An 18,446-nucleotide genomic window follows, 5' to 3' on the forward strand; every position below is an offset into this window, starting at 1 on the left:
CATCGAGATGTAGAATATTTCTGTCATCCCAGACAGTCATCTCTGACCTCTGCGTAGTGAATCCTTTTCTGCTATCTTAGAAACACCTGACAACCACTGAACTCTTCCTTATTCTAATAGTTTTGCCACTTCCAGAATATCACATAAATGGAAGCGCAGAGTATGTAGACCTTTGAGTCTGGCTTCTTTCGCTTTTCGAAATGGTGAGATTTATCTATGTTGTTGCATATACAGAGTCTAAAGGACTCTGTGTATCTCTGTGCTGTGGGCGGTTCTTGATTATTGCACTTCGGGTAAACTCTCCTTCCTGGACTTTAAAAATCTTCCTAATTACTTCTGCTTATTTAGCCAGTCTTGGCTGCTATGGCTGCATACCAGCATGAACCTCCACTGTAGCCACATTAGTTGTCTTACCATCATGGACGTAGTATAGCCTTTCTTGCACCCTTTGCAGCGGCTGTTTCCTGTGCTTGGAATGGTTTTCCCTGCCTGCACCTTGTCAGCCTAGACAATTACAACTCTTCCTTTAGGACCCCATGAAATCGTCCTGCCCCGCTGGCGGAATCTTCCCCTAAGTCCTTGCTGGTCTTCCTCTATCCCCTCTACGCCCCCTGTGCTTTGCACACGCCTCTGAGAGCACTTTTCATGCTGTGGTGACTATTGAGCAATAGACATTCTCACCTCCTCCAGACCATGGACTCCTTGAGGACAGGAAGTTCATCTGACTTAACTTTTCAAGTTTCAGGCAAACTCCTGCCACACCGTACGGACTTAACCTGTCTTTGTTAAATGAAAAATTACACCTTTGCCTTTTCTCTTTCTGTTTCTTTCCCATGAAATGTTTCCTGTATCTTCCTTGTACCAACTCAAATCCCGTCTGTCCTTCCAGGTCTAATATGGAGTTAGTCTCCTCCCTGAAGCCTTCCATGTGCACTCCAGATTTCACTCAACTTGCATCTTATCTCTTGAGATGCTCTCAGTATCTTGTCACTTAGTCCGTCTCTTAACCACACAGGGCACTGCCTCTCACTGTGGCTTTTGCTTCATTTTCAGTTGTCCTGCTTCCACAGCCTGGCTGTAAGGTATGGAAGGAAGAGGCTTTGCCCTAAGCTTCTTTGTGTCCTTAAAATACCTGGTATAATGTTACCTTTTTCACCTCCTGGCTGAGACTTCCTCAAACCTTCAGAATGACCATTACCTCTTCTATGCTGCATTGTATACTATGTAGAATTCTGTTATGGGATTCCCACACTTCATTGAACCTAATGATGTACCCATTCATGACACATTATGAACTCCTCCAAGGCAGGGACCAAAGCACAGGCTTTAGACTCAAACAACCTCAGAAACCAAATTCCAGCTTCTCTACTCACTAGCTGAATGAAGTTCACTTAATAAGGATCAGCAACACCAGCTGCAGTAACAACTCCACAATCCCAGTGGCCTAACATCCTAAGGTTTATTTCTCTATTACGTTGGTCAAATGTGGGTCTGTAGGGCATGGCAGGGGTTCCTGTACCCCACAGTCCTTCAGGAGCTCAGTGCCCTTCTATCCTGTGATAAGCCCATCCTAAGCATGGATTATCACTTCCAAATGGAAGAGCAAGCATGGAAGATAATGCAGGGGATTTTATTGCCTGGCCTAAAAGTTACAGATATATCACTTTTACACGTACGCCATCGGCCAGAATTCAGCCATATGGCCTCAATCTAACAGCAAGGGAACCTGGGAAATGTATTCTTCCTGTGCTCTTCCTGTGCTCCCAGGAGAAAAATGCAATAGATTTATGTTACATATATAGTTGACCCTTGAATCACAAAAATATATCCAGTTGGAACTCAAGTTTGTATTTCTAAAGGGAAAGGCAGAATGGATATTGAGGTAGGCAGCTAGCATTCTATGCCTCAGGGATGGAGGATATTTACTTATTAGATTATTTTAAGGGTCAAATAAGGTAATGTATAAAAATTATGGCCAATAAGTGGTAGTTATTGTCATTATAAGCACAGTTGTTATTTGTATGCCGAGCATACACTCAAGGCATATTTGAAATAAAATGTTGATTAGAAAAGTAAGTGTTGACCTGAATTCAGTTACTTCATTTTCCATTATTTTCTTCTAATCATTCAGTATTGATTCTTTTAGATATTGAAGATTCCTATTTTTCTAGAGAGGTGCTTACTAGTTGATATTAGGTAAGGGTTATTTTTTTCATAAAATTTTGTTGAGCCCATGGTAACCTGCACTTATGGCAGTAGGCAAGAGGACTAATGACAGTGAATGAGACAGGAAAGCATGGGGCTAAGATTTGGGAAATTTTAGTCTTAGCTCTGCCACTAACCAACAGTAAAGCCTAGGGAAATACCCTATCATCTCTGGAATTTTGTCCCCCTCAACTGTAAAGTAGGCTTCCTTCCATCGCCCACTTTATGGGCTCCCATATTATTACATGTGCTCCTGGTTTTGTCTCCATGTTATAATCTCTTATAAAAAGAGAGAAGCTATGTTTGACTTGCTTCATAAGTGTCCAACACTGTAACACATATGTGTGAGTGAGGATATCAGCCTAGGGCATAGGACACCTGGTTTCTTGTCCTTATTCCACCTCCCATAAGCTGTGTGAACTTGGATAGGTCACCTGCACTTTCAGGTCTTGTACACTTTGGGCTCCAAAATGATGGGTTGGCTTATATGGTCTCTGCAGCTCTAAAGTTCTGGTGTTGCAGGGTAGCAACCCACGGCCTTCGCCACACATACCTCTGCCCCATCACACTGATGCTGCAATATAATTGCTGGTGATTTCCTACTGGCTGAAGTCATTGTCATCAGTTCTGCATGCCTCTTAAAAGGCAATAAACTGGCCCTTGACACCTGTGGCCAGTGTCTGGTTTCTGGTTCCTTTCATCAACACCAGCCTGAATCTTGAACCGTGTGCTCTGGCCCATTTCACATTGTACATCTTCCCAAATGTCAGATCCTTCATGGCCTGCTTGGGTCCACTCAGCAGCCCTAAGCAAGTTAAATAACCTTTTTTGAACCTTAGCTTTACAATTATAAAAGGAGTATGATGATTTATACCATAGAGGACTTCTGATGATTACTAAAAATAAGAGTATAAACTCCTGGCACATATAAGCCCTGGAGAAAGGTAACTATTATTATGTCTATCATTGCTGTTCAGGGCCTCGCTTTATCCTCCAGAGCCGTAAAAAGGAATCTAGGATGCATGGAGGTTTGATCATCAGATCCATGTGAGCAGGTCTCCAAATTCCAGTTCTTAAAGCAAAACTGAAGCAGAGGGTGGCAGTGGGGGAGTGGGGGGTGGGGTGGGGGCACGATCCTGAGGGAGTAGGACAGACTGGTCTCAGATCCTCTGAGTCCCAGGGTTTGACGGATTGTGAAACCAGAGTGGGGAACACCTATGAATTGCCTGGCTCTTTGCTCATAGGTGGGCTCCATGAGTAATAGGTGCCCGTAATTGTGCCCCAGGAGTATTCAAAGTCATCTCCCTCCTTCCGAAAAACATATCATGAGCTGAGTAAAAGAAACTTGAGAAATTTTATGAGGATAGACTTTTCAGAGAGGTACATTTCAAATCAGCTTTATTTCACTATGAATTAGCCCAGTTAATGCCGATCTCTTGGGACTGATAAGAAGTTTAAGCAACATCAATAATAAAATTAACAATGTCATCATGTACATCTTAAAACATCCCTCCAAAAACAAGGTAGAATGCCGACCATCCCCACCAGCTTAATTGTTTGCTGTTGCGATTAATTGGGTAATTTATAAAATTTATTATTCCCTTCTGGCCAGCAGAGCCTTTCTATTGAGGAATGTAATAGATGTAATTTGGGTTTTTAAACCAAAAAGGGAGATCAAGCCAAAGGCTCATAAAAGACTCTCTAAATCTCTAAAGGATCCCTGCTCAGCCCTAAGCTAGGTTAGGTTATCCCAGGGGTATGTATCCCTATGTTAGCAAGAGGTCAGGGAGAGAGAAGGACTGTGGAAGCAGATGCTGACTTTCCTAAAGGCCACCCTGGGTAAGGAGCATGAATACTGCTTTTCAGACTCGTAGGGAGTTCTTTACTAGCAGCTTATCTCTCTTCCAATTGACAGTGAAGACGGTAACACGCTGGAAGGGCAGTTCATCTATCCCCCGTGCTCTGCACACTTGGAGGCATTTTTCCCCAAAGTAGAAAAATCCTAAGCTCGTAAACAATTGGGACATCTGCCAGTGTTCTGGGGCAATGGGATGAGTTATCCAGGAAATCCAAGTGATCTTTTTTTAAGGAATATTTCAGATGATTTAGGGGCAATCTGGGCAGGGCTCTGAAATTGGCACACTTTTGTGCTGCCCTAAATCTCATGAATGTGCCCTAGGCTGTCTGGAACCACGACCTCTGTGAGCTCCTCCACAGTGGGGACCTTCCCTCATGCCTCTTTGTCAGTAGGTCAGGTGCTCCCCATCGCTGTGCTTTCTGCTGTTCAGTCACTGGACATGACTCCTGGGAAGAGCAAAAAGAAGGACCCTTATCTCCTGGAGAGCTGCTTGAATTGCCCTCCAGGCTCACCAACTTGGATGAGATTTTCATTTATCAACAGCAATCAGGTTTGAAGTTAAACTTCAGGGCAGAGGAACAGGAAGGATACCTTCTCCCTGCCCCTTCAGGTCGTGGCCGTGTCTTGCTTGACTTTGGGAGGTTCTGGTGCCTAACACAGTACCTGGTACTTAGTAGGCACTCAGTAATGTTTGCTGACAGAAGGTCATTTCCAGCAGAAGGATAAAGTGGAGGACTATCTCCTTGTTTGAAATCCATCTGACTTTATTGCCAAAAGTGGACTTGTTTTTCTGCTTCTTTTTGTCACAATCGGAAGTCTATGAATAAATGGAATTCCTGGGTGTACCCTCCGGGGATGGTTAGTTAGGAAGTCCAGGACCACTGGCTCTTCAGTTCTTACAGTTACAAATTGATGCAACTTGTAATGGGACTAATGTTCACACAGGACAGCTTCTAGAATTGCAGATACAATTCGCAGACATTCATCAACTGTGGACTGGATCCCATACCAGGTGCTGATGGAAAACAAAGATGAGCAAAGAGAATGCTTGTTTCTAAGTTTCTCATAGTCCAGAGTGGGAAGCAGTCACTTCAACAAATGAGTGTAATGAGTTGCAGTGAAAGATCCAGTAAAGGGATTTCAGAGCATCCTGGGAGTGCAGGAGAGAGATTGGCAGAGGGCTGTGCGGGGGTGGGGCTTTTAAAAGATGTGAAATGTAAGCTCGCCTTTCAAAGATGATTAGGACTTTGCTGGGGGTGGGGGTGTCATTTCAGACATTGGGACCAGCAGGTTCCAACTCCGTTCATTCAAGGAACATTCAAGGCCATGGTGGTTCGGAAGAACAGCAAACAGCGCTTATCGTAGGGCATGGGGAGAAGGGGCCTTGGATAGGGCAACGAGGGGGGTCTCAGGCCACATGGTGCGGGAGTCTAGCACGTAAGGTTAAAACATTTGGATTTTACCCGATGAGCTTTCATTCATTTATTTACTCAATAAATATTTTGTTGGGGGGGTCTACCGTGTGCCAAGCATGGTGCTGAATGTTGGTGAGGCTTCACATGAGCAAGACTAGGAACATATACTCCTGGCACTGAGATTCTAGGGGAGGGACAGACAGCAGGGAAGTGAACAAACATATGAAGAAGCAGACTGTGGTAAGTGCTGTGAAGGAACTAAAGAGGGTGATGAACAAGAAATAGTGGGGCGATTTCTTTAGATAGAAGAGCTTTTTAGGGGGCGGAGTGATTAAACTGTGCAGTCATTCAGCCAGGATAGATTGAGGGGGAATAATTAGCAAGAAGAGCAGATAGGAGGCTGGGGTATTTGGTTGGGAAAGGCTTGGAGATGGAGTGGGGGTGGATAGGTGAGGTATTTCAGCAAGAGATTTTACAGGCCTCAACACACAAGATCGTGGGGAGGGATGCTTCCTGGCCAACTCTCAATGTTATGACATGGGAATTCTCCCCTTTTTTAAAAAAATCGATTTAGGGGGCAGTTAAATATGGAGCTCAGGTGAGGGAAGGGAGTTTGGGAGTCCACAGCGCATAAATCATAACATAGGCCCATTAGGTGGGGTCATATCTTACACCCCACTGATGTGGGATCTTCCTCTTGTCCCCACCTTGCCGATGGTGACCTTGCGCTACCAACAGCAGTAATAACGCTTTTTCTTCCCTGCAATTTCTAGTCATCAGCCCCTTGGAGGCTTGTGGGCAGATCAGAATGGATCCTATAGCCCCATTTGCTCTCAGTTTCCTTCAAAGTTGTGGGCAGGTGTTGCTATTGAAACAACATGTCACGGGTCAGAACAGCATAGTGCAGGTAAGAACAATTGTACTGTGAGGGGATCGTACAGCACCAGAGCCCATAGACTATTCATCGCAGGGAGCATTGGTTTGCGTGTTTTTATTTGTATTTCTAAACGTAATTCACATGTCTAGTCTGGGATTCTCAGAGACTCTTGGAGCTGGAATGTCCTGGGTGGGTCATCTGGTCCAGCTTCCTGTGTTCAGTACTGAGAAGGGTCAGCATGAGCACCATCTAACGGATGTGGCAAACTGAGGTCTAAGGAGTTCGAGTGATGTTTTCTGTGTTGGTCAGCTAGCACTTTGTGTGTGTGGACTAGAAGACTGGTCTCCTGACTCCTGGCTCAGTGCTCTTCCCATGATGCCATGCCTCAAGTTGGGGGAGGCACTTGGGGGAGGGAGCAATAGCACCCAGGCAGGAATAGGACTCATGGTAGATGCGGCGACACTTCCTAAAGTAGAGTTAGAGTCCTAGACTGTGACAGCTGGCAGAGGCCTTTGAGGACATCAGGAATGGCTCCCCAAGTGGAGAGATAGGAACACGGAGGTCCAGAGACAGGGGTGACTTTCCCTAGCTCACATAGCCAACAACCAAGGATGTGGACACGGTTGTGCTTTCTCCATGCCAGTGGTTCCTCACCCTGGCTGGGCAGCAGAATGAGCACTAAGAAAGTACCAGTGCTTGGTCCTCACTCCAGAGGCTCTCATGTGATTGGAACCCAGGCATAGTTTTTGTTTTTGTTTTTTTTTTAAATTGTCATCAGCTGAATCTAATGTGTTACCAGGCTTGAGAACCACTGTCCTTTCCCATGACTATCTCAAGACTCACAACCCACTCTCCTGGAGAAAGGTTGACGGGGGTTTCGGTAGTCTTGATTATGTGGGGTACCCCATACGTCCAGATGCTTCACACAATTGCGGATCAGCTTAGTTTACTGTCTGGTTTCCAGGTACTGGCACAATTTCCAAAGGCCATCAACAGTAATAAATGTAGGTGTCTGTGGGTCAGGAGAAAGAACTGAGAAAAGATATGAGTACCAAGGAAGGTATTGAAACCATGAATTTCTTATTTAAAAAAAGCTACCAAGTCACCATCTTCCCTGAAGCATTGTATAGCTTTCTTCCCTCTGTCTTGGAAATAAGGCTCATGAACCCTACTCTTCCTTCCCTCCCCCCTCCTCCCTCCCTTGTAGAGCTTTTCCAAGACACAAATGGGACAATGACCTCCTCAGGCTTTTTGAATTCCATTCAGAAAGCACAGGTGATTTAACCCGTGTCTGCCTACTGCTCCACCTGCTTACAGCCAGCATATTCTTTTGTGTACCTTGTCAGCTCCATGCTCTGAATTCAGCCCCTGGCAAATGTCTGTAGTTCCTAAGGACATCTCTCCTTGGCACTGCAAAGCGTACCCCACCCCAACCCACCTCTCCGGGGTCTCCTAGAAGTCACCTCATGCTATGTCTGTGTCACTTTGGAATCTTTGGAAGGTAGTATGATTTGGAAGGAAGGTAGTATGAGTCCTTCCCTTTCTGCCACAGGGTCTTTGCACATGCTGTCCTGTCTGCCTGAAAAGTACTCAGATCTAATTTATCATTTATTTGTGTGATAATTTGATTAGTGTATGTCTCCCCCCCCCCATTAAATGGTAGGATTTCTGAGGGCAGGTAATATAGCTCTTTTATTTCTCAGTATATTTCTGGCACTTAGTATGGCATATAGTAGATAGTCAATAACTACTTATTGACTAGATGATTGAAAAAATGGATGAATGAGGCACAGTTTCTTTGGGGGATTTAATGGAATAGTATGTGTAAAAGCATTTTATAAACTATAAAATTATTGTTATTCTCGTAATCAGTCTGCTTTCTTAAGATGTCTGTTCCTTGTTGAGATAACACTGTAAAGAAATACTGGCTGGGATCAAGAACTACACGTGTTACGGATTAAAGATTCTGATCACCAGAAGGTTGTCACTTCTGTCTGGGCCTGTTCCATCCTATTTTATGTCAACATAGACTCACTTAAAGGAAAGAATTAGATGCCAGAAATGGGTAATTTTTGTCTTCCTCAGCTGCAGGATCTTTTCAGTTGGTTTGCTGAGATGGTTTCAGAAAGGAATTTAAAATTTTTGAGTGCCATCAAGGACCAGGAGTTCTCTGTATTGGCATTTAGTTCATCTTTACAGTAATTCTGAAGGCAGACATGACCCAACCTTATTGAAAATGAAGAGCGATTAAGTAATTTGCTCAAGGTCTCACAGTTAAGAAGTGGGTGGTGTAGAAGGCAAGCCAGAGTATGTCTGAGTCTAAGGCCCTTGATCTTACCACTGTATGTGCTGGCTCTTCAGTAAAACTCAAGTGGCCAGGGCACCAGCAGACTTTGGTATAGAAAACCCAAACCTTGGGCTATTAACAGATAGGAAATCTGAACCACAAAGAAGTTCAAGTGATTTCCTCCCAAAGTAATAGCAAAAGATTGCAGTACATCTGGAGGGCTTGAACCCAGATCTTGACTATCCCAGCCTAATGATATTTAAATTATGCTTGTCTGACATAAAAATATATTGCAACTTGTTAAAAAATGTACTGCCTGCTGGTAAGTGCTGTCAGTTGCTTCCATTTTAGTCTTTTTCCTTGTCTTGTTCTACTTCATGTTACTCTAAAAGACACTGCACAGCCCCATTAAGCATTTTTTGACATCTGTTACTTTTTAAAATCTAACTGCTTTATTGTTTAATTAACTGTTTTTATTGAAAAAGTAATACACGCATGGTAGAAAAATCCAAATGATACAATAGGGCATATGGGAAAATGAAAGTCTCTCTCTTGCTTGCAGATCCCCTCTCGCCATTACAACTTTCTTAGGCATCATTTTGGAAATATTCTACCTAGATGCAAATATATATTAAAAACTACACACACATATACAGTTAAGCATACCCCTCCTAATGGCCAAAAATAATTCTGTGTGTTGCAGAAGTGATAATGTGTATCATCAAACATTTCTCTCTAATGCTACCCAAATTCTTATTTTCACACTCTAGTTGCCTTCTGTTTATTTATATGGTATTGATATGGTTGAGATTCATGATTGGTGGTATAAGGAACTTGGCAGCACCAAGGCATTTGGCAAGAAAAATCCTCCCTTTTCTTCTAGTTGTAATTAAAAGCCTGTTGCAAAATGAAATAAATCTGGTAGTTCAAATGAGTAGATATTTATTAGGCTAATAGAAGTGCCCTGGTATAAGCAGCATGAAGAGCTGGGAAATAACAACCTGGCTGTTCCACCAGCAGTGTGGTCCATGATAAGTCACTTCATCTCTTTGAGGTTCAGTTTTCTTACCAGTAAATTCAGAAAGTGAGCCTAGATAACTTTGCTAGGTCCCTTCCTGCTCTGCTACTTTATGGCTCTATGGATTCTGGTTAAGAAAACACCATGCTGGTAATAGAGAACCTAGGGCTTTCCTTCATTGGAGTCATTAATTCTCTTCATCAAAATGGTTCTAGTTCTTGTAGGTACACAGTAGGATTACACTCCTGCCCCCTCTGATGGTAGTCATAGCCATGTGACTTGCTGGTGGTCCATGGAATGTGAGTGGATGTAATATGCTTCATTCCCAGACAGAAGCTTTAAGAGTCAGTGCATGATTCACTGTGTTCTCCTTTTCTGTCTCAGTATTCATGCACTCAGGGAGATGCAGCCCCCTTCAGTCTGGGTCCCTAAGTGAGAACCATGTAGAACAGAGCATCAGCTAAACCACGATGGACCTATAGTGTGAGCAAGAGATAAACTGTCCTAGTTTTAAGCCAACGAGACTTGGAGACTATTTGTTATTGACGCTTCTCCTGCACGGCTTGACCAGCAATCATGTGAAGGATAGGTATGTCTGAAAAGTCAGAAACTTCAGAGCAATGACAGGAATCTCCCAGTATGCATATCGCTCACTTTGCACATATGAAGGATTTTTCAGCGATCTTCCTGGCCATTTTTAATGCCTAGTAGAATCTGTAGTTGTCTTTCTCCCCGCTTTCATCATCTTTCTTCTTTTTTGTTCATCGCTGTTCCCTTTTAATCTGTTTCCTAAACTTGTGACCCATGTCCCTATTTTATATTCCATCTTCTGAGAACTTGCTCTCTCCTCTCCCATTCCCTCCTGTGCCTCTCCTTTCCCTACAAAGCCTTTTCTTGACACTTATCCCCTGACAATTGCTTCCCTGGGTCTGCCTTTTAGCTTCAGAAAGCCCCATGTGGTCCCTACCTCTAGGTTTTTTCATGTATCTTCCTTCTTTCTTTTGGATCCTATCTAATCTGTTCTGTCTGAATTCTCTAATCAAATGGACAAACACTTCCTCAAATACATTTTGGGCCATTCCCATCCTCCTTGACCTCCTTACTGCCCCTGAGATGGCAGATGACACCTCTTTCTTCTTTGGTAACTGTCAATTTCAGTGAATCTTTCATTTCTGGGGGCTCTTCCAAATTATGGGCATTCACTTTTATTTCAGTTCAACTAACATTTCCTGAATCTCTCCTTTGAAAGGGTCACTGTGCTGTCAGTGAGAAACCTACAGGCTGTCTGGCAGTCAGGGATAGGGCTGAGGAGTAATGCACCATATGAGTGCTAGAAATATTTCTGGAATGCCAGTATAGATCCAGCTCTGTTTTGTGTTTACCAGGCAATTACCAGATGTCAGGTCAAAGGATACCCACTGATAAGTGAGCACATACCTGAATCAGAGCTGTGGTCAGGAGCCATGCACAGAAACTTCATACTGAGTTGGCCAAAAGATTCATTCTTTTTTTTCTGTAAGGTGGCTGTAGTAGCACTTAGTTGTCTTTAACTTCATTCGAAACAATTTTGTTAGGTTGTATGTGACAGCTGTCATATCAATGTGCATTTACAAAAAAACATCAAAATTGGAGAATTTTTGTGTAGCCATTTTAATATTGAAGATGGAAGGAAAAAGCAACATTTTTGGCCTATTATGCTTTATTATTTCAAGAAAGGTAAAAATGCAACTGAAATGAAAAATAGATTTGTGCAGCTTATGGGGAAGGTGCTGTGACTGTTCAAACGTGTCAAAAGTGGTTTGCAAAGTTTTGTGCTGGAGATTTCTCACTGGACAATGCTGCACGGTCAGGTAGACCAGTTGAAGTTGATAGTGATCAAATCGAGACATTAACTGAGAATAATCAATGTTATACCACGTGGGAGATAGCAGACACACTCAAAGTATCCAAATCAAGCGCTGAAAATCATTTGCACCAGCTTGGTTATGTGAATCGCTTTCATGTTTCAGTTCCGTGTAAGTTAAGTGAAAAAAAACCTTCTTAACCGTATTTCCACATACGATTCTCTACTTAAACGTAACGAAAAACGTTCCATTTTAAAAACAAATTGTGACAGGCAATGAAAAGTGGATACTGTTCAATAATGTGGAACGGAAGAGACCGTGGGGCAAGCGAACCACCACCAACCACACCAAACGCCGGCGTTCATCCAAAGAAGGTGATGTTGTGTATATGGTGGGACTGGAAGGGAGTCCTCTATTATGAGCTCTTTCCAGGAAACCAAATGGTTAATTCCAACAAGTACTGCTCCCAATTAGACCAACTGAAAGCAGCACTCGAGGAAAAGCACCCAGAATTAGTCAGCAGAAAACACATAATCTTCCATCAGGGTAACACAAGACTGCGTGTTTCTTTGATGGCCAGGCAAAGACTGTTACAGCTTGGCTGGGAAGTTATGAACTATCCGCCGTATTCACCAGGCATTGCACCTTCCAGTTTCCATTTATTTAGGTCTTTACAAAATTTTCATAATGGAAAAAATTTCAATTCCTTGGAAGACTGTAAAAGGCACCTGGAACAGTTCTTTGCTCAAAAAGATAAAAGTTTGGGGAAGATGGAATTATGAAGTTGCCTGAAAAATGGCAGAAGGTAGTGGAACAAAAGGGTGAACATGTTGTTCAATAAAGTTCTTGGTGAAAATGAAAAATGTGTCTTTTGTTTTTACTTAAAAACCAAAGGCACTTTTTGGCCAACCCAGTAGAAGCTGATGAGGTATCAGAAAATGGGAATTTGAAGAGGAAGTAGGGGATTGTGTAGCCAAATTCCGATGGTCAGAGTTCTGCTGGCGGGGAGATTCCCACGAAAGAGCTGGGCGCACCTTCAAAGTTTTGCTGTGGTGTGAATTAAAGGTGCTGCCTGATAACTGACACTTTCAAACCAATAAGAGGGGAACATACATGCAAGTTGTTCTAATTCAGAGTGGGTTGAGACACCAGTCATAAATGGCAGTAGAGCAAGGGAAGCATTTCTTCTGACTGGGGCAGCCATAGAGTGCTCAAGTAAAGAAGGCTGTGCAGAGGAGATCTGAACTGGCTTCATCCCGAAACTGGGGGCAGTAAGTCTTATCACGCAGGTGATGGTGGGGAGTTATGGAGAGAGGTTACTTTGAGGTAGAGGGTCAGGCACATGGAGGCTTGGCATGTGCTTGTGAAATTTCATCAGCTGCAGAAGAAGGGGTGAGAGAGGGAAGAGGCAAAGAATGTCTTCCACTGTCTGTCTCCTTGAATGCTGATTGCTTTCTCTTTCCTTTGAGATTAAGCTTGTCTCCAATGGTGGCCTTAAGCATGACTCTTCTGAGGCAGGCTGTAATTCTAAAATGAAGGGAGTGGGTTTGCAAAGTGACTAAGAGTGTAGATTCTGGAGTGGGATAGCCGGGCTTCAATCTTGGCTTGCCATTTGCTGAGTAGGTGAACCCAGGCAAGTCATCTTATCTATCTAATCCTCCATTTTTTCATCTGTAAAATGAGAATGATTACCGTATTATAGTGAACATTGAATGAGATGATGCTTAGTATAGTCCTGGCATTCGGGAAGTGTTCCATAAATTAATTGTTACTATAACTAAATCTATTGGTAATCAGTGTTTAACTGAGAGATCAGAAACCACTGTAGATATTTCAAACAGAAAAGAACTTAACACAGAATTAGGTGTTTTTGAAAGTTTTGGAAGGACTGGCTGGATATGTTAAAGCAAGGGGGTGGCCACCAGCTTTCAGCTTTACCACCTTAGCTGTGATTCTGAGAATCAGGAAATTCCTGCCACCTCACGGGGGTCAAGAAACTGCAGAAAACCACCCTGGGCAATGGTCACAGCTGGCCTTGCAACCTCTGGCAGTCAGGGGAACATGGTGGCCACTGATAACATGTGGCCAAAGCCATATGTTCACCAGCACTACCAGAGAAAAAAAATAACTTCTGCTTCTCTGCCAGCACTCATTTAAGTGCATCTCATAGGCAGAACCTAAACCATAGCAGGAACCCTGCTGACCTAGGAACCTAGGGAAATGCAGCTCCCAGCTATCATTCCCTGAGGCATGGGGAAAGCATAGAAGGGGCTGGAAATGATGCAAGGGCCAGCAAGTAATGCCCGGCGTGCAGAGGATGTGCCTGGATCTGAAATTCTAGCCAGCGGCTGGAAGGCTCTATTCTGTGTCCTTTCCATGCTTGGTAGTTGACACCTCAGGGGACTGTGGGTCTCTTTCTTTGAGCTTCTGAGTCTGAGCCTACGATTGATTGACTGCTGTTGGGTCTCTGTCTGAACGCCGGGAGTGTCCCCTGTCACCCTCAGTGCCCCTGCCTGCCACAGCAAGGTCAGTGTCTTCTTTGTGATCCATGCCAAATGCATTCACAATGTTTTGGATCTAGCTACATAAACTTTGAGCTGGAAGGGAGACAGTTTTAGCTCTTAGGATGCTTCAGCAACATACAATTCTTCTCCACAAAGTGCCTCCCATGTGTCCTGGCAGATTTCCCACATTTTCTTTCCTTTGGAGCAGTTTTAAGAGCTTGACCGAGAGTTAAGAGTTTGGCCTTCTTGCCTAAGGTCAACCACCCATTGGCTGTGGGACCCTGCGCAAGTTGCTTCCCCTCTTTGGGCCTTGGTTGTCCCAAGCAAAGAACAGGGGTATTAAGTGAGATGACCTCTGGGCTGTCTTCAAGGCCTGATATGTTATGATTGGAGGCTGAAGAGGGCAGTGGTTAAAGCACAGATCAGCACACAGATGGCACTACCAGAGCTTCGGATACTCTGATCACTGTCCCTGTTCTCTCTGCTGCGCAACACACCCATTTCCCACCTTGGTAAAAACTCTTGGGTCAGAGGCCACAGGAGGAACACCTTACCTAGTTATCTGTCACCTTACCTGGTATTTGTCACCATCAGCACAGCTCAGACACTGCTTGTGAGTGTGTGTGTCTCTGTGCCAAGGGCCAGGCCGCGAGTGAGAGGCTGGGCAAATCCGTGTTAGGACAGAGACACGTTATGGCTCATTTTTGCCTTTGACGCCCTCTTTGTTTGGAAGATGCTTGTTGTCTAAAGGCAGCTAAATTTAGTCATATTTTGTCAGCTAGAATGTTTGCTCCCGAAGAGAAGCCTAGGAAATCTCAGCCATGTCACACTTTATTAGTCATGCGAGCACTTAAAAGCATGCTAGAAGAACTCACTTCCTGGGATTGGCGGTAGCAGTGCTGAGAAGTGCCGCACTGACTCTTTTAGGATTGATCTCAAGAAGCAGGATGGAGGGGAAAGCATGAAATCTCCCAAACAATGAGTGATTTTTTCTTCCTTGCAAGATTGACAAATGAGATATTCAAATGAGGAGAAAATGTATAAAGTGGGATAGATAAGTGTTCCTGTGGCCTTTTTCCTAGATATGCCATCCACCCTCCCACCTCAGTGTGAATTTAGAGATACATATAGTTTAGTTGCTAGCATTTGATTAACTATTTAAGGTACAGACGGAGCTAAAGTAACCTTTGGTGAGTACCTTCTTTGAGAGTACTTACCTACCTTCTCATTTCCTCGAGTTGTAGAAAATAATGCAATAGGCAAGTGGTGTGGCTCTTATTTTACAAAAGAAAAAACTAAAACTCAGAGAGGTGAATAACAAGGGCCAGGTTGTAATTTCAGTCTGCTTAACTCCTAAATCCATGTTCTTCCCACAACTGTTACTGAACACAAGTTCGTGTGCCTGATGTACAGTGAGGCCAAACAAACCAAAACGTTGCAGTATGGAGCAGAGAAAGGTTTATTGCAGGGCCGTGCAAGGAGAATGGATGGCCTCTGCCCCCCAAAACCCTGAGCTCCCTGAAGGATTGCAGCAAAGCATTTTTAAAAGGTGAGGGAGGGGCTTGGTTGGCTGCTGCGAACTTTTTGGTGCCGGGGGGATCCTTTGTTCTTGCAGCTGTCCATGTAGGTCAGGTCACGATGTTCCCATAAACCTCCAGCAAGACACATGTTATTCTCTGTTCTACAATGTTTTAATCTCTATATAAATGGAAAAGTGTTATACCCTTACAGGTCAGAGGCTTGAGAATGGGCTATCCTGTATATTTCAGGCTCTAGGCAACATTCTTAACTTGAAGCAAAAGCAATAGAATACAAAGGTTAGGGTAAAAGGAACAGGTCTAATAGGGAGTAAGGCTTATTCTTCCCTGTTACACAACTAGAGTCAAGGTAAGTACATTGAGGAGTTAAACTTAATTGTGGTTTTGAGATTTACATGGCCCTGTCTTTATATTGGCTTCCTATTTCCACGTGCACAGTCAGTGCTGTGTAGTTGCACTCTGCAAGGCCAAGGGTCAGGACATGTGTTCAAGCAAAAGCTGCAGACCTCCAGCTACCTAGCACTCTCCTTGGGGTCGGCCCAACTTGCTTTGGCATTTGCCAAACACAGTCTCCCATCTGAAAAAACAGACATGTCTGCTCTTCCCTAGCACCTCAAAATGAAGGGCAAACCCCTTTGCCGTATAGAGGAAAAAAGAAACCTCCACAGCTTTTGTTCATCTGTGATTCTATGGCAGGTTGATAATTTAAACTCTCTCCTAACAAACCCTTCCTGTAAAATTTCTGGAGTTTCTAAAGAAAGATAAATGCTTAATTCAATATGACAAGATGCCTCCAAACATCCTGCAAAGAGTAGTCACCTCAGTGTCCTGACCCCAGCCCATCTCCCCTTTCCCAGGAATTAAAAGCCCAATAAAAACACCAGTCGGGATTTTCTGAGATCTTTTCTCTCATCTAGAAGAACTTAATCGGATCCATGACCCTCTGTGAACTGGCTCTCTGAATGTTAGTGATAGAAGGGGCCTTGGAGATGAGAAAACAAAAGTCAGTAGAAGTGAAGTGATCCATGCAAGATTTGACTGTTAGTGACAGAACCTGAGGTAAACCCAGGTCTTCTGACTGGAAGTTCAATGGATAACAGCATGGTAGAGTTGAAGGAAGAAGTCTCTACTCATTTTTAAAAATTAATTAATTAATTAATTTTTATTTTTGGCTGTGTTGGGTCTTCGTTTCTGTGTGAGGGCTTTCTCTAGTTGTGGCAAGCGGGGGCCAGTCTTCATTGCGATGTGCGGGCCTCTCACTATCGCGGCCTCTCGTTTCAGAGCACAGGCTCCAGACGCGCAGGCTCATTAGTTGTGGCCCACGGGCCTAGTTGCTCCGCGGCATGTGAGATCTTCCCAGACCATGGCTTGAACCCGTGTCCCCTGCATTGGCAGGCAGATTCTCAACCACTGTGCCACCAGGGAAGCCCAGAAGCCTCTACTCTTGACGCCCCCTCTTGATAAGTACATGACCTTAGGAAAGTCTTAACCAATCTGAGTCTTAATTTCTTCATCCAAAACAAGATGAAGAGTTGTAAAGAGGATTAGTGATAATAAAGTACCCAGGTGAGTACTGTCGTAGAGTGGGTGCTCAATAAATGGCAGCTAGTATTACTTATTTAGAAGTGAAAACACTAAACGTTACAGGGGTTCAGGGCAGGAAGAGACCAGCATACTGGAAAGGACAATTGCTAAGAGAAGGATGTTGAGTTCAGCCTTGCAGACCTGATAATGTTTGGAAGGGAGTAAGAACAGGCAGGGCTTTCTCGATAGGATAATGAAATGAATACACACTTGCAGGCAAGACGGCAGAGATCCAACTTAAAGACAATGAGTAAACATGTTTGATTGGAGCATTAGATTCAGGAACTTGAGTTGATGGAGATCAAATTGCCACAGTCGTTTTGAGAAGAACATGAGCATCGTGCTAAGAAGTTAGAAATGCAGGTGTTTGGGAACCTTTGGAGTGTTCTGACCAGAAGAATTATGGAACTCAGTAAATCAGTCAGGTGATGACATGGAGGGTAAACCGGAAGAGGGAACAGTTGGAGGTTGGAGAATCATAGAGAGGTTCTTGTAGCGAGCGAGGCTGGAGAGGAGGAACGCAAATGGAATTGGTGGCAGCTGAGATGGATAGGAAACAATGAGTGTGAAGGATATTTTAAAGGAAAAGTTGGCAGGAAGAATCAATACTATTGTAGGAAGGAGAATTTAATTAGCTTTGTAAAGTGGAGAGAGAATATTCATGGCTTATTGGGTTGAATACTATATTTTAAAGAAAAGATATCCCAATCCACAAATTTAAGAGGAAAAGAACATAATAAATGATTAAGCCAAAATGACTAAAAGACTTTAAGAAATGATAAAATGAACTCAGATGAAGGTTAAATGTTCAAGATCTGCGAGTCTTGGCTCAAACAAAAACCCTTAGGGTTAACTTTCAACATGTATCTTGGTGATTCTTCAAAGTCTTTTCACGAATGGCAGATCTAGTTGCTGAAAAATGATGGTTGCATATTAAAATTGGTAGCATATACAGCCTTTTTTCTACCTTCCCTTATTTGTACAAGGAGGTTCACCAAGTCTTTATGAGCCTTTGTTAATGATCGTATATTTTTTTAACTTAATAGTAATGCTCAGAGCCTCCTCTCTCCAAGAGTGTTTGGCAGAAGGCTGGACTCTGAGCTGTCCCTTGAGGACAGGGACATAGTCAAATAAGGTCCAGAAATGTCATGTACCAGTCAGAAATCGGTCAGGAGACAGAAACCTACCAATTATTTTAACAGAAAAAAGTTGATATAAAGATATAAAGTTGTTAACTACTAACAGAGAAGGCAGAACAAGAACACTAAGTTACCACAGAGGTAGCACCTGCAGGAAGCAGTGATCTCCCCTAGGAC

This window comes from Globicephala melas, chromosome 2 (assembly GCF_963455315.2).
Source record: "Globicephala melas chromosome 2, mGloMel1.2, whole genome shotgun sequence".
Lineage (NCBI taxonomy): Eukaryota > Metazoa > Chordata > Mammalia > Artiodactyla > Delphinidae > Globicephala > Globicephala melas.